Source organism: Physeter macrocephalus, chromosome 8 (genome assembly GCF_002837175.3).
Source record: "Physeter macrocephalus isolate SW-GA chromosome 8, ASM283717v5, whole genome shotgun sequence".
NCBI classification, from domain to species: Eukaryota; Metazoa; Chordata; class Mammalia; order Artiodactyla; family Physeteridae; genus Physeter; species Physeter macrocephalus.
In genome coordinates, this window is record NC_041221.1 from 75,564,118 (window position 1) to 75,577,485 (window position 13,368).

Here is a 13,368-nt window from a genome sequence, read left to right on the forward strand (position 1 = left end):
GGTATTAGCAGAGCCAAACTATTATATATAGCATGGATAAACAACAAGGTCCTCCTGTATAGCACAGGGAACTATATTCAATTTTCTGTGACAAACCATAATGGAAAAGAAGACAAAAAATTATATATATACACACACATATAGGTATGTATAACTGAGTCCCTTTGCTGTACAGAAGAAATTAACACAATATTGTAAATCAACTATACTTCAATAAATTTTTTTTTAAAAAAGCACGAGTTTGGGCAAAAGACTGACTTGGGTTGAAAACTCAATCCATCACTTAATAGTTAAGTGATTTAGAGCAAAACACTGAACTCTCTCTGCTGGCTCATCTCCATTTGAAATCTTGTAATAAAGAATCTGAGCTTTTAAGACTCACCCCTCCCTCTTCTCCTCTGCCTCTCATCTGGGCAAGCTAATTAGATAGCCCGGGCGCTCTCTCCTTTGGCGCTAGCCAGATGTTTAAACCATGCATGCAAGTTTAAACCCTCACTCTAGTCCCACCCCCTAACCTCCATAAAAATACCAAGCCAGTCTCCTTTCTCTGCTCTCTCAAGCCATTTTTGGACCTGCCTGGGAGCTTCCAGGCTCTCCCTGAAATCCTCATGTGAGCTCAACCTCTGCGTACCATTTTGGTGTATATATGGCATCACCAGTGTCAATATCCAAACTAAATTCTGGGTGGGATCCGATCTGTTTCTTCAGAGTGTTCAACCCTCAACCCATTCTCCTTATCCTCTAATCTGCCTGTGCCCTGGATCTGCAGTGTCACCAGTCTCCCTTACCCTCTGGCTTCCCATTGGGTTTAGTCAGCAAGAGGCACAGACCGGAGATCAGAGAGGAGAAGAGAGAGAGGAGAGGTGTTCTTCCCACTTCCTCCCTGATCTGATGACACATTTCTGGCTGTTGCAGCATCCCCCTGAACCATGACATCAGCTCCCACCAGGCAGGCCCTCCTCCACAGGCTAGCACTCCATTTCCTCCTCTTGCCCCTTCAGCATCAAGGGTGGTAACAGATCTCCAAGGCTGCAGTCTCCGGAGCCTCAACATCCTTTGTTGGGCCCCTTATCCCTGCCCCACCTCTCTTAGGAAAGGCTCCATACTGGAACCATCTGCATTCAATTCTGTTTCCTTCCAGGACCCTGACTGATTCATTCTCTAAGCCTCAACATTCTCACTTGTAAAATAGAAATGACTAATAATACCTCATGATAAAACATCAGAGGATCGTTGTGGTGAGTAAATAAGATAATTCAGGCAAGCATCTAATATACTGGCTCTATGTGCAAAGTAAACTAGACTCTTTTTGTTATTATTACCATTACTTACAACAGCAATAATAATAATGAACAGTAACACTAGAATTAAAAATCCAGGTCTTTCTACTTGTAAAGTTCATGGTTTTCCCACCAAGCTACACTTTTCCCTTCTTTTGAGAAAAGAGGTCTGACATCTCTCTCCTAGCCCATCTTGGAAATATCATATTTAGACTGTCACATGAATTAAATCATTCCATATTCCTTAATTAAACAAAGCTTCTCCAGCTCAAAAGATCTGTCAGTTAAATGGGAGCTGGCCAAAAGAACAAAGTGTACTGTTTACCTTTTAACATCTCAATGCCAGACATGATTCTATGTCTTTCACCCAGCAGGGACTTTCTGGAACATCAACTTCTAAGGCAGCCAATGAGAATTCAGTATAAATCATAGTAATTAGTATTCAAATGATAGGTGTTTGTCACAAGTCCATTATCAGAAATCAAATATCCATTAGGCAATAGACATGACCTTTATAGCTTCTAAACATTGGTGACCACTGCTTGAGATGCTCTCCATCTGTCAATGCTCTGAGAGGCAATCTCATATGAAGGATCGTACAGTCTTTAAAAATAGCCAGGAAATGGGATTCTCAGTTAGAATGACTCCCAGGTCGCAGTGACACAAATAATTGTGTGTGTGTGTGTGTGTGTGTGTGTGTGTGTGTAGAAGATGAGGAAGAACTAAGGAAGGAGGTAGAGAAGCTGTGGAAAATTAAGGGGACTTGGGTGATTACAGAAATAACCTGAGTTGAAGAGGTCATCCAGCTCTGAAGGACCTCCACCCCTTTTCCCAGATGGTTTTCCTACAACTGTCTCCTGTCCTCCCTGGGGTTCGGAAAGCAGTGAATTAAAGAGGCAGTGCTTTTTGTGACCTATCTACTTGGGGGAAGGGTTCCACCATTGAAGTAATTTAAAATGATTGCCTCTCCAGGGCACAGTCTCGCAAAGGATGAATCACGTGTAAGAACCTGGCACTGGGTGCGGTGACACAGAGGTATAGCAAAGAACCTGGTCTCTGAAGCAGGAAAACATGGTTCAAGTCCTGACTCTGCCCCCGCTAGCTGTGAGCTCTTGAGCAAGTTACTCAGCCTCCACCACCTTTCTTCTTTAGTAAGACGAGGGTAATGATACTTATTATAAAGGTTATTTGGAGTCATAGCAAATTTAGGAAAACCACTCAGCACAGACATAGTTTATGTTTAATGAATAGTAGCTACTGTTCTCTTGGCCTCTAAGTAAGCAATTGGAGCAGAGCTAACATGTGAGTTGACTCCATGGGAAGTTGTTCATGCATGAGTAGGAGATAAACAGAGCACCCATAGTATATGGGAGTCACAGCAGCAGGATTCCGGTCTAATAATATTGCCAACAACTTGCTGTGACCTTGGGCGAGTCACCGTATTTTAGAGGCTAGTGGGGGCCCTTGAGCTATTTTCAAAATTTCAGAGAGTCCAGTGGAGAATATCTAACTGTTGGAGCTGAGGATGCACAAGTTCTGCCTTTGCTTCCGGAAGGAATTATCCCAGAGTCACACAATGACCCTGGTTATTTTCACTCTGATGTGATGTTCTAATGGACATTACATATGTATTTAATCAATAAAACTGAGAAAATCAATGGATCGTTATTGAAAAAGTATAAGGTTTGGTAAGAAGATCTGACAAAATACAGGAAAGAAATTTAAAAAGAGGCCTTTGCTGATGAAAAGTCCAGAAAGCTTTTCCTAAGGAGCTTTTAGCTCAACCATATTACATATCTATTGTTCTCCGTCCTGTTTCTCCAGAATTTTCTCCCACAGGAGGAGAGTAAAAAGTATTTCAACTCATTTTCCCCTGCCTCTCCTCACCACACACATTTCTAGTCACATACCACCAGCCACTGGCAACCCGTCTTTTTACGATGGCCTCTTTCAGGCCTTTTGTCATCCACAGATGAACAAGGATATGAAGTATTGACTTACTGTTCTCCAAAAATTTATTGAGCACATACTGTTCTAAATGATGGGAACATAACAGAAAAATCCCCTGCCCTTACAGAGTTTACATTCAAGCAGGGAAAGATAGACGATAAACCAAGTCATCAAACAGATAATATGATGTTAGTGGTAAGTGTCTTGAAGAAGAAGAAGAGGCTTGGTGAGAGATAAGGCAGTCAGGGAAAGGCACAGTAAGGAGGTAAAAATCGAGTGGCTACTTGAGGGTGAGGGGCTGAGACGTGTTGATGCCTGGAGAGGAGCACCCCAGGTGGAGAGGAGAGACAGAGGGGGCGTGTACTTGGCACAGGCAAGGGACTGCTGGCCACCACGCCTGGAGAGAAGCCACGTAGGAGTGGATTGCAAACGGAGCGGGGAGGTGGCCGCCCGCCAAACCCTGGGGGCGCCCTGTGAACCACGGTCACGACTGGATTTTAGTCCAAGTGTGTGAGGGGAAACCATTGGAGAGTTGTGCATACGGAAGGGACATTTTCCAAATGTCATCTCTCCAACAGCAAGCCTGGGGCAGGGACACCAGTAAGATTCTGGACCACATATTACTGTGGGATGACCACAGGAATAAAAAGCAGCAGAGTCTGCTGCCCTCGTGTCCCTGGATTTGAATAGAGTTTTCCCCTAACTAGACAGAGGGAGTCTCTGTCCTACTTAAAACCCTCAAGCTGCTCTTCAACCCTGGCAATAGCTCAAAGGAATTAAATGTAAAGACTCATTTTATTTTTAATTACTTTATTTTTTTTAAGTTCTTTAATATATATATGTATATATATATTTAATTTGAGTATAGTTGATTTACAATATTGTGTTAGTTTCAGGTTTACAGCACAGCGATTTAGTTATACACATATATATATTCTTCAGATTATCTTCCCTTATAGCTTATCACAAAATATTGAGTATAGTTCCCTGTACTATACAGTAGGTCCTTGTTGGTTAACTTTATTTTTTATTTTTTGAAGTATAGTTGATTTACAATGGTTCAGGTATACAGCAAAGTGATTCCGTTTTATATATATACATATATATATGCTATATATATATATTACATTCTACTATATATATATATATTCTTTTTCGGATTCTTTTCCAATATAGTTATTACAAGATATTGAATATAGTTCCCTGTGCTATACAATAGGACTTAGTTGTTTATTTTATATATAGTAGTGTGTATAAATTAATCCCAAATTCCCAATTTATCCCTCCCCCACTTTCCCCTTTGGTAGCCAAAAGTTTATTTTCTATGTCTGTGAGTCTATCTCTGTTTTGTAAATAAGTTCATTTGTATCATAGTTTAGATTCCACACATAAGTGACACTGTATGATATTTGTGAAGACTCAGTTTTAATGTGAAGATTAAATTGACAGCAAAGAGTATTGTAGGCAAATGCAGAACCCTTCACCAAATTGAATCAATTTTAAACTAGAATAGCATCGCTAACTCACAGCTTAAATATTTCTCAGTCAAGGCATGTCTAGGTGTGCCAGCATTTGTGTGTTGGCTGGAACAAAGCTTCTTTGCTCAGAAGCAATGATGGTGCATCCACTTAACAACAAGTTCTCATTTTTCCTGCCTGTCTGCTTGGGACAAGGACACAGGCATCCTGTCTCAATCCACAATGTCTGCCTTTCAAATACTTATTGGGGACCCCAATTTTGAATTGTCAGCCATATAGCTCCTATTAAAAGCTCAGGTGAAATAACATATTTGAGAGGGTTTTCAGATTTTTCCATCAAATCATTCCCAGGGTCAGCACTGAGAATAGATATATTCATCTCAAGGTCTGGGGGTATAGCCTGAAGTGGCCTGCTAAGAAAAGAAATTTTTTCAAAGAGATTTCAGCAAACCGGGACAGAGCCCTTCCTCTGCCTAGCCCTGAGCTGGGCTGGAATGAAGGGTAATAGGAGTGTGCAATGGGTTTCTTCTTTTTCCCTGGGGAGAGACTAAATGGCCTCAGAACACCTCCTCTAGTCTAATGTTTCTATTGTCTTTCCTTTAAAAGAAATAGAACTTTATTTTTAAACTAGGTGGCCTTTATTCTGTAACCAGCCGTGAAGGATCATATTCTGAAGCCTGTTTCCCCGGAGACACCTGCACTCCCCACCCCGCCTCCCCGAGGGATCATTCTGAATCCTGTTGAAATTCATGCTGTATCATTTGCCGTTTTCAAGCAAATTCCTACTTTAAAATACCAGACATGTGTGGCACTGAAGGTGAGAGGACGACTATATGTCTGCTGCCTCTGGAAGCTCGGGTTTGGGCTGTGAAGGCTTCCCTGTGTAAACTGTGGTCCAGGCTGGGACTCCAGACCCAGGAATCCATGAGCCAAGGTCCACAGCACTAATTTGTTTCTCAATAGCCAAGAAGCCACGTCTCAGACGCCCTCAAGGAGGCACACACCGGTGTGAGCTACTGGCAGCCCTTGGGGGAAATGGTGCCAAGCTTGGCCAGACTCTCTTTTGGTTTTGATGTAGTCTACACCGCTTTGCAGCGGCTGCAGAAACCTTCTGCTTTCCACCATTTCAACGTCCGCTTCATGCTAGATCCACACATGGGAGCCAAGCTCACTGCCCACCAACAGGAGACTCCCTGGGAAGAAACCGGACTTTCTCACTGCCCGCAGAGCAAGCATGCAAAAACGACCGACCACAAGTGACGGCTCTTGTGAGGGCCTGGGGGAGGTTTACAGAACCACTGAGTTCTGCACCCTTCTCACTCCCACACTGTGAAATACACTCATACCTGCATTTTCCCCAGACAATGCCCCTTGCTTCAAAAAGCCCTGAATCCTCTGCTACAGCACGCGGACAACTTAAAAGCAGTGTTATGAAATTACCTTCTAATTAACTGGCTCTCCTGTTGCCAAGCCAGATCGCTAGAGGGTGAGCCCCTTTACTGGAGGATTTGCTTATTACTCAGGCCAAGTCAAACAAATCATAAATATCTCTAAGGACAATGTTGAGAAGGCCAGGGACCAGCATAGAGCCATTCCCCATCCAGCTTCTACACTGGCTCCTGCGCATGTCAGGGGCTAAAGATGGGATTCATCTACCCGTGAAGACATGTTGGGAAACCTTTGTAATATCAGTATCCCAAGAATGTATCATGCTTTGCACGTGGAGGTCATTCCATAAATATTAGCAGATTGGCAGTGTTTCTCACTGTGTACAAATATATATTGATCCTGGACAGCCCAATAATTCCTTCAATTGAAACCATTTGGGTTCACTCTCAGGTTCCACTTTGCCCTAGTTTCAGGATGAGCCTAAGCCTTAGACTGAGAAAAATGGACCATCTCTGGATTGACATAACTTGTGCGTCAGGAACTCATCACTCTTGCTGGTAACTTTTCTTCAGACACTACTACTTGTTGGAATTCGACCCTTCTCTGTTCTAAGCCTGCCAACCTCCTGGTTCGTCCATGTCATCACCCGTTCTTAATTACTCCCTCTTGTCTCAGAGGAAGAGTCCCTGTTCCTTTTTAAAGCCATCTTCCACCTGCCACCCCTACTTCTCATTAGATGACTTCCTCTTTCCTATCTTTGGAAGCTGGGTCTCCCCTCTCTGCCTACCAGCATTTTTAAATCTTTCAAGCCCATTCTAAAAATAAATTCCCCTTGATTCCGCTTCCCGTTCCACCAGAGCTCTCTCCCTCCAGCTCCTTCCGGTGATGACAAGGCTTGCCACCTCCTCTTCCCACTTGCCATTCTCTACCCAATACATGCCATCTGTCATCTTCTTCTGCCTGGTTTTTCTGTCTTCTGACCATCCTTTCACTGTCCCTCAGCTCTGCTCTTCCTCCTCTGCCTTCCCCCCACCTGCAAACATTGATTCTGCCCCCGCCTTCCTTCTCTTTCTCTTCTACTTGCTTTTCCTGGAGATGGTGCAGTGCAGTGCTGAGGCACAAATCTTTAAATTCAGACACACTTGAATTTTATATTCTGGTTCTGCTACGTGTGAGCTCTCAGAACTTAGACCCTGACCTTAGAAAATCACTTAGCCTTTCCTTTCTTTAAAATAAAATAAAGCTTTTTCTTTTCTTTCTTTTCTATAAAATAAAAGCAAATGATGGGACTTCCCCGGCGGTCCAGTGGTTAAGTCTTCGCCTTTCAATGCAGGGGGGCACAGGTTCGATCCCTGGTCGGGGAGCTAAGATCCCACAGGCCTCACGGCCAACAAAATATAAAACAGAGGCAACATTGTAAAAAATTCAATAAAGACTTTTTAAAAAAAATGGGCCACATCAAAAAAATCTTTTAAAAAAGGCAAATAATAACAATAATAATAAAAATAGTAATCACTGTTTCCTAGAGTTATTGTTCACAGAGTACCAAAGTCTCAGCCTAGTCCTAATACACAGAAACCTCAATACGGGGAAGCTATTACTATTTTATTATCTGTATCATCACAACCCCCAGAGTGAGCTATTCTTTTCCTCTTCTCCCCTGACCTCAGCTCATGCATATGACTCATGCCACTCATCTCTACATGCCCAGCCCTGACCTCTCCCCTGAGTTCCCACTGACGCTGCAAACCACCTACCAGACCTTCTCTGGGATGCCCACAGGTATGTCAAATTCTATGTCCTGTCATAGGCTATTTCTGTCCCCCCTCCCCAAATTCATACGTTGTAGCCCTACCTCAGAATGTGACTGTATTTGGAGAGAAGGCCTTTAAAGAGGTGATTAAGTTAAATGAGGCAGTTATGGTGAGCCTTAATCCAATCTGACCAGTGTCCTTATAAGGTGAGGAAATTTGGACACACAGAGAGATAGATCCCAAGGATGCATGCACAGGGCCAAGACCATGTGAGGATGCAGGGAGCAGGCAGCCACCTGCAAGCCACAGAGAAAGGTCTCAGGAGAAACCCAACCTACCCAGCACGTTGATCTTGGACTTCTAGCCTCCAGAACTATTAGAAAATACATTTCTGTTGCTTAAGCCACCCAGTCTGATATTTTGTAGCCTAGCAAACTGATACACACCCCAGGCGCTCATCACTGTATCTTTCCTAAAACACACTCCTCCACCTGTTTTACCCCTTTCCGCTGACCAATGACTCTTCCTCTGCCTCATCACCCACACCGAATCAGTCTCCAAGGCCTGCTGATTTTAATTTCTGAATAGCTCATAACCTGTGCATCACCTTTTGTAGCTCAGGCCCACATGGTTTTTCATCTGGTCTACTGCAGTAGCCTCCCACCTAATTGGTCTCTCCCCACCACAGCATTTCTCCATTTCCATCCATCCAGTACACCAGTTAGATGAATCATTCTAACGTGCAGGTTGATTGCCTCTGTCTTCAGCAAAAAGTCCTTCGTCAGCTCCCCACTGCCTGGTGAACGTTTCTCAGCCTGACACCAAAACCCATCAGTAATTTGGCTCCAGCTTACCAATCACCCTTGTGTCCTACTTTATCCTTCCTTAGCCCTTTGCTCTAGTCAAACAGGAAAACTCGATGCTCCTGGAAAAGGGCTCCACCCTTTTTGACCACTCCCTGAACTAAAATGCCTCCCCATTCCTCAGACTGTTTCTATTTTTTCCATTCTTTAAGTTTCAGCTCGAATGCCACACCACCAAGCCTTTCTTGCCTTCTTCTCTATGGGAGGAGTCTGCACTGGGCTCAGCCCGTGACTCATCATGATGGCCCATGTCACATGTGTGTCCTCTCATCTCTCCTGCTCAACATTAAACCCAACGAGAGCCACACAAATGGGTCTCATTCACCTTTTATCCCCCTGGTGCCCAGCACAGCACTGGCATGTATCTCTCCCACAGTGTTGATTGATAAGCAAATGAAGAATGTCAGTAGCGAAGTCATGAAGACAAACAGGCCTTGATACCCTAAATCAACCATGCTCACAAAAGAGCTGCTCTTCCTGATTTCACTCTAGTAAACTGGGTCACATTTGTTCAACTAGTCAAAGTGAAGCGCTAGTCTCTAATATATTTAAGCTCTAGAGATGAGGCAAATAGCAAAAAAAAATTTCTTTAAGAAAATGGCAGTAGGAGGTAGAGGGTCTGGTTGTGATGTCATTAACACCCAGCCATCATATCTTTTTGTTTGTTTGTTTTATTGAAGTATAATTGATTTACAATATTATATTCATTTCAGGTGTACAGCATAATGATAATACTTTTATAGATCATACTCCATTTAAAGTTATTACAAAATAACGGCTATATTTCTCTGTGCTATACAATATATCCTCATTGCTTATTTATTTTATATACAGTAGTTTGTGTTTCTTAATCCCATATCCCCATATCCCTACTTTTGCCCCTCTCCCATCCTCTCTCTCCACTGGTAACCACTAGCTTGTACTCTATATCTGTGAGTCTGTTTCTGTTTTATTATATACATTACTTTGTCTTATTTTTAAGATTCCCCATATAAGTAATAACGGAGACTACTTGTCTTTCTCTGTATGACTTATTTCACTAAGCATGATACTGTCTAGGCCCATCCATGCTTTTGCAAATCCAGCCATCATATCTTGACCTTAACATTTCTCTGGGAACAGAAAATATTTACCATGTTGTTATACGGTAAATAAGACAATGCTAAGGATTCTAATTATTTTCACATCCTAAAAGACGTAAGTCAGGACCCCTGAAGTTGAAACATCTTTTTTTTGATCATCCAAGTATGAACATGACCATGGTTCTTAAATGAAGCCACATTCTTCTCAATCCATTTTCTCCACAGGCATTTTCTGGGGGCTGCTGAGGGCCGGGCACCAGGCTGGGGGCTGCAGATCCTTGCCTTCATGGAACATTCCATTCTAGCTCTGTCCTGGCTTGAGTCACAGCTCTGAGAGCCACCCTCTAAAAAACAGAGTGATGATGTGCATATAGCTGAAGGCAAAATATATTCTGGGAAAATAAAACTTTTAAAAGTAGGTTCATGTCTCATCACACCATATGGCCACATGAGTGATCAGATGCATCTATCTGTGCTATCGATAGAAAAATAGAGCAGATTACATATACTTATAATTGTGAGGAATTACATCATTAAAGAATTTAGATTTAATGGGGGGGGTTGGAAATAAGATGCATTAGCATATGGAAAACTTTAATTCTAATTTGCGTTTTAATAGAAATGAAGCTTCAAACGCCTCATTCTCTTCAGTAAGCCTTTTGTAGGTCTCTCTAGCTTGAGCAAACCAGATTTCTGCTGGAATCTGATTTTCCAGAAAGTTCACACCACCTAAGAGCATTTAAGATGAGAATATCATAGTGATATGTTAAGCCACATATATAGGGAATCCCTAAATACTGATGCTAAGAGTACACGGCTCTTTTTTGTAAAGGAATGTTTTTCCCTGATATTGAACATAATCCATATTCTTTGAAAGAGAAATATAAAATTCAATTATCTGGAATCCCAGCACCCCAAAATAAACACTCTATACTATTTTATATCCTTCTTTTCTCAACACACGTAAATGATTATAATTTTTATTGTTGTTGTTTTTACAAAAATGGACATCAGACATTCTATTTGTGATCTACGTGTGTTCCCTAAAAGCTTATGGTGAATATCTTTCTCTGTTCATATATGTAGATGAACATTAAGATTCTTAGGGGCTGCAATATTCTACTACATGAATATGCCATAATTTATTTAACTTGCTTCCTATAGCTATATATTTAGATTGTTTCCAGTTATTGCTATTGTAAACAATTTTGTAATAATCAAGCTTGTATCTTTGCCTTTCCAATAATTTTCTAATTTTTAAAAATGGTACACAGAAGTTTGTCACATCCTTTTGAAAGAGACATTTTGGCATAACTGAAAAAAAAAGAAAACTTTCAGCTCTTAAAAGTCATCAAGTATGTCAACATAATTCAAGGATAGTCTTCAGCCAATGGTACTGGAAAAAACGGATATCCGTGTGCAAATAAATGAACCTCAACCTTGACCTTACACTATAAAATAATTACCTCAAAATAAATCCTAGCTGTAAGAGCTAAAACAATATAAAATTCTTCAAGAAAACATAACCTTGGTGTAAGCAGATTCTTAGAACACAAAAACTTCAAACCATTAAAAAAACTGATAAATTGAACTTCATCAAAATTTTAGATTTCCGCTCTTAGAAAGACATCATTAAGAAAACGAAAAGACAAGTCACAGATTGGGAAAAATAACTGCAGAACGTAGTCTGCTACAGGACATCAATAATATGTAAAGAACTCTTACTATGTAATAAGACAAACATCTGATAAAAATAAACAGGCAGAAGATTCAGGAGACACTTCACCAAAGAAGATGTGCAAATGGCCTAAGAGCGCCTGAAATGACGTTCAACATCACACACATTAGAGAAATGAAAATTGAAATCACAACAAGAAAACCTCATACCCACTAGGATGGCTAAAATAAGGAAGAGTAACCATATAAAGTATTAGTGAGAACGGGGAGCTGGAACTCTCATACTTTGCTGTTGGGAGTATAAAACGGTTCAGTCACTTTGGAAAACAGACTGACAGTTCCATCAAAAGTTAAACATATACTTACCATACGACCTGGCATTCTCACTCCTACATATTTATTCACATGAAATGAACACACAGGTTTGTGCAAAAACTTTTACATGAATGTTCATAGCAGCATTATTCATGATAGCCAAGAAGTGGAAAACATTCAACTGGTGAATGGATAGACAAATTGTGGTACGATGCAATACCACTCAAGAATGAAAAGGAATGAACTACTGATCCATGCAACAACATGGCTGAACCTCAAAAGAATTATGATAAGAGGAAAAAGCCAGACATCAAGTCGACATATCAGATGATGTCATTCATGTGGAATTCTAGAAAAGGCAGAAGTATAGTGATAGAAAGCACAGCAATGGTTGGAAGGGACGGGGGGTAGTGGATGGGGAGTGACTGCAAAGGGACACGAGGGACCTTTCTGGTATGGTGAAAATATTTTCTATATCTTGATGCGGTAATGGCGTATATGCTTCTAAACTCCTGAACTTGTATACTTTAAATTAGTGAATTTCATTGAAAGTCAATTATACCTCAGCTTTTCAAAAATCATGACCTATAAATTGTAATACGTGCAAGAGTTATCCTCACCTCGTTCCTAATCTTCACCCCATCCTTCATCTTGCAGGGATATATGGTGATTTACCCATTTTTTTGGGTTAAAAACAACTTTTAAAATTGTTTTGATTCACCCAAGTGTCTTCTATATCAACAAGCTGTGACAAATTGATTACATCCAAGTGTCTTGTTTCTTCCCAGCCTTGTCCAGGATAGGGCAGTGTCTTCTGATGCCGGACATCCAAATGCAGATTAAAAATTTCAGTCAGTACTCCAGATATTTAAGACAACCTAAGTGGTTGGTACTAGATATATTGAATATCTGAACATCTGATTGAGTTTTTCATCTGGGTGTTCGGATGCAAAATGGACGTGAAAATTCTGAGGTGGACAGGTGGACATTTTGGAGGCCCGGGCATCTGGAAATCGATTAGGCAACTACATGACCTAAAGGTGTAAATTCAAGGGTTCACATTTAAAGCAAGTCAGAAGATAACTACACCGTGGACACGTGAGAAAGAGTGTTGGTAAGACTTCTGCAGCTCAGGAATTGGTGATGGTGATGGTGATGGTGATGGTGATGATGAATAACTCTTGAGTGCTTACTAAGTTCCAGACTCCATGTTAAGCCATTCACTTGCACTAACTCATTTATTCTTCACAATAGCCCCATGAGTGAGGTGCTGTCAACAGCTCCACTTTATTGAGGAGAAAACTGAACTTGAAAGAGTATGTGAATCCTCCCCCAAGTTTGTGCAGCTAGTAGATGGTGGACCTAGGGCTTCAATCCTAGAAAATGGTTCCAAGAGAGACACAGAGTGCAAGGGGAAGTAGGGCACTGACTAAGCTTGCCGCCAGCAGCAGATTGGAGTGTTGGAACCAATAATTCACGAGCACACAAGGCTAGTGATTGAGGGGAAGCTGGGCGCATGGTAAGATGAGAGGATGAAGATGAGATGAAGAGGGCAATATGATAGCCACAGAAATTATTGA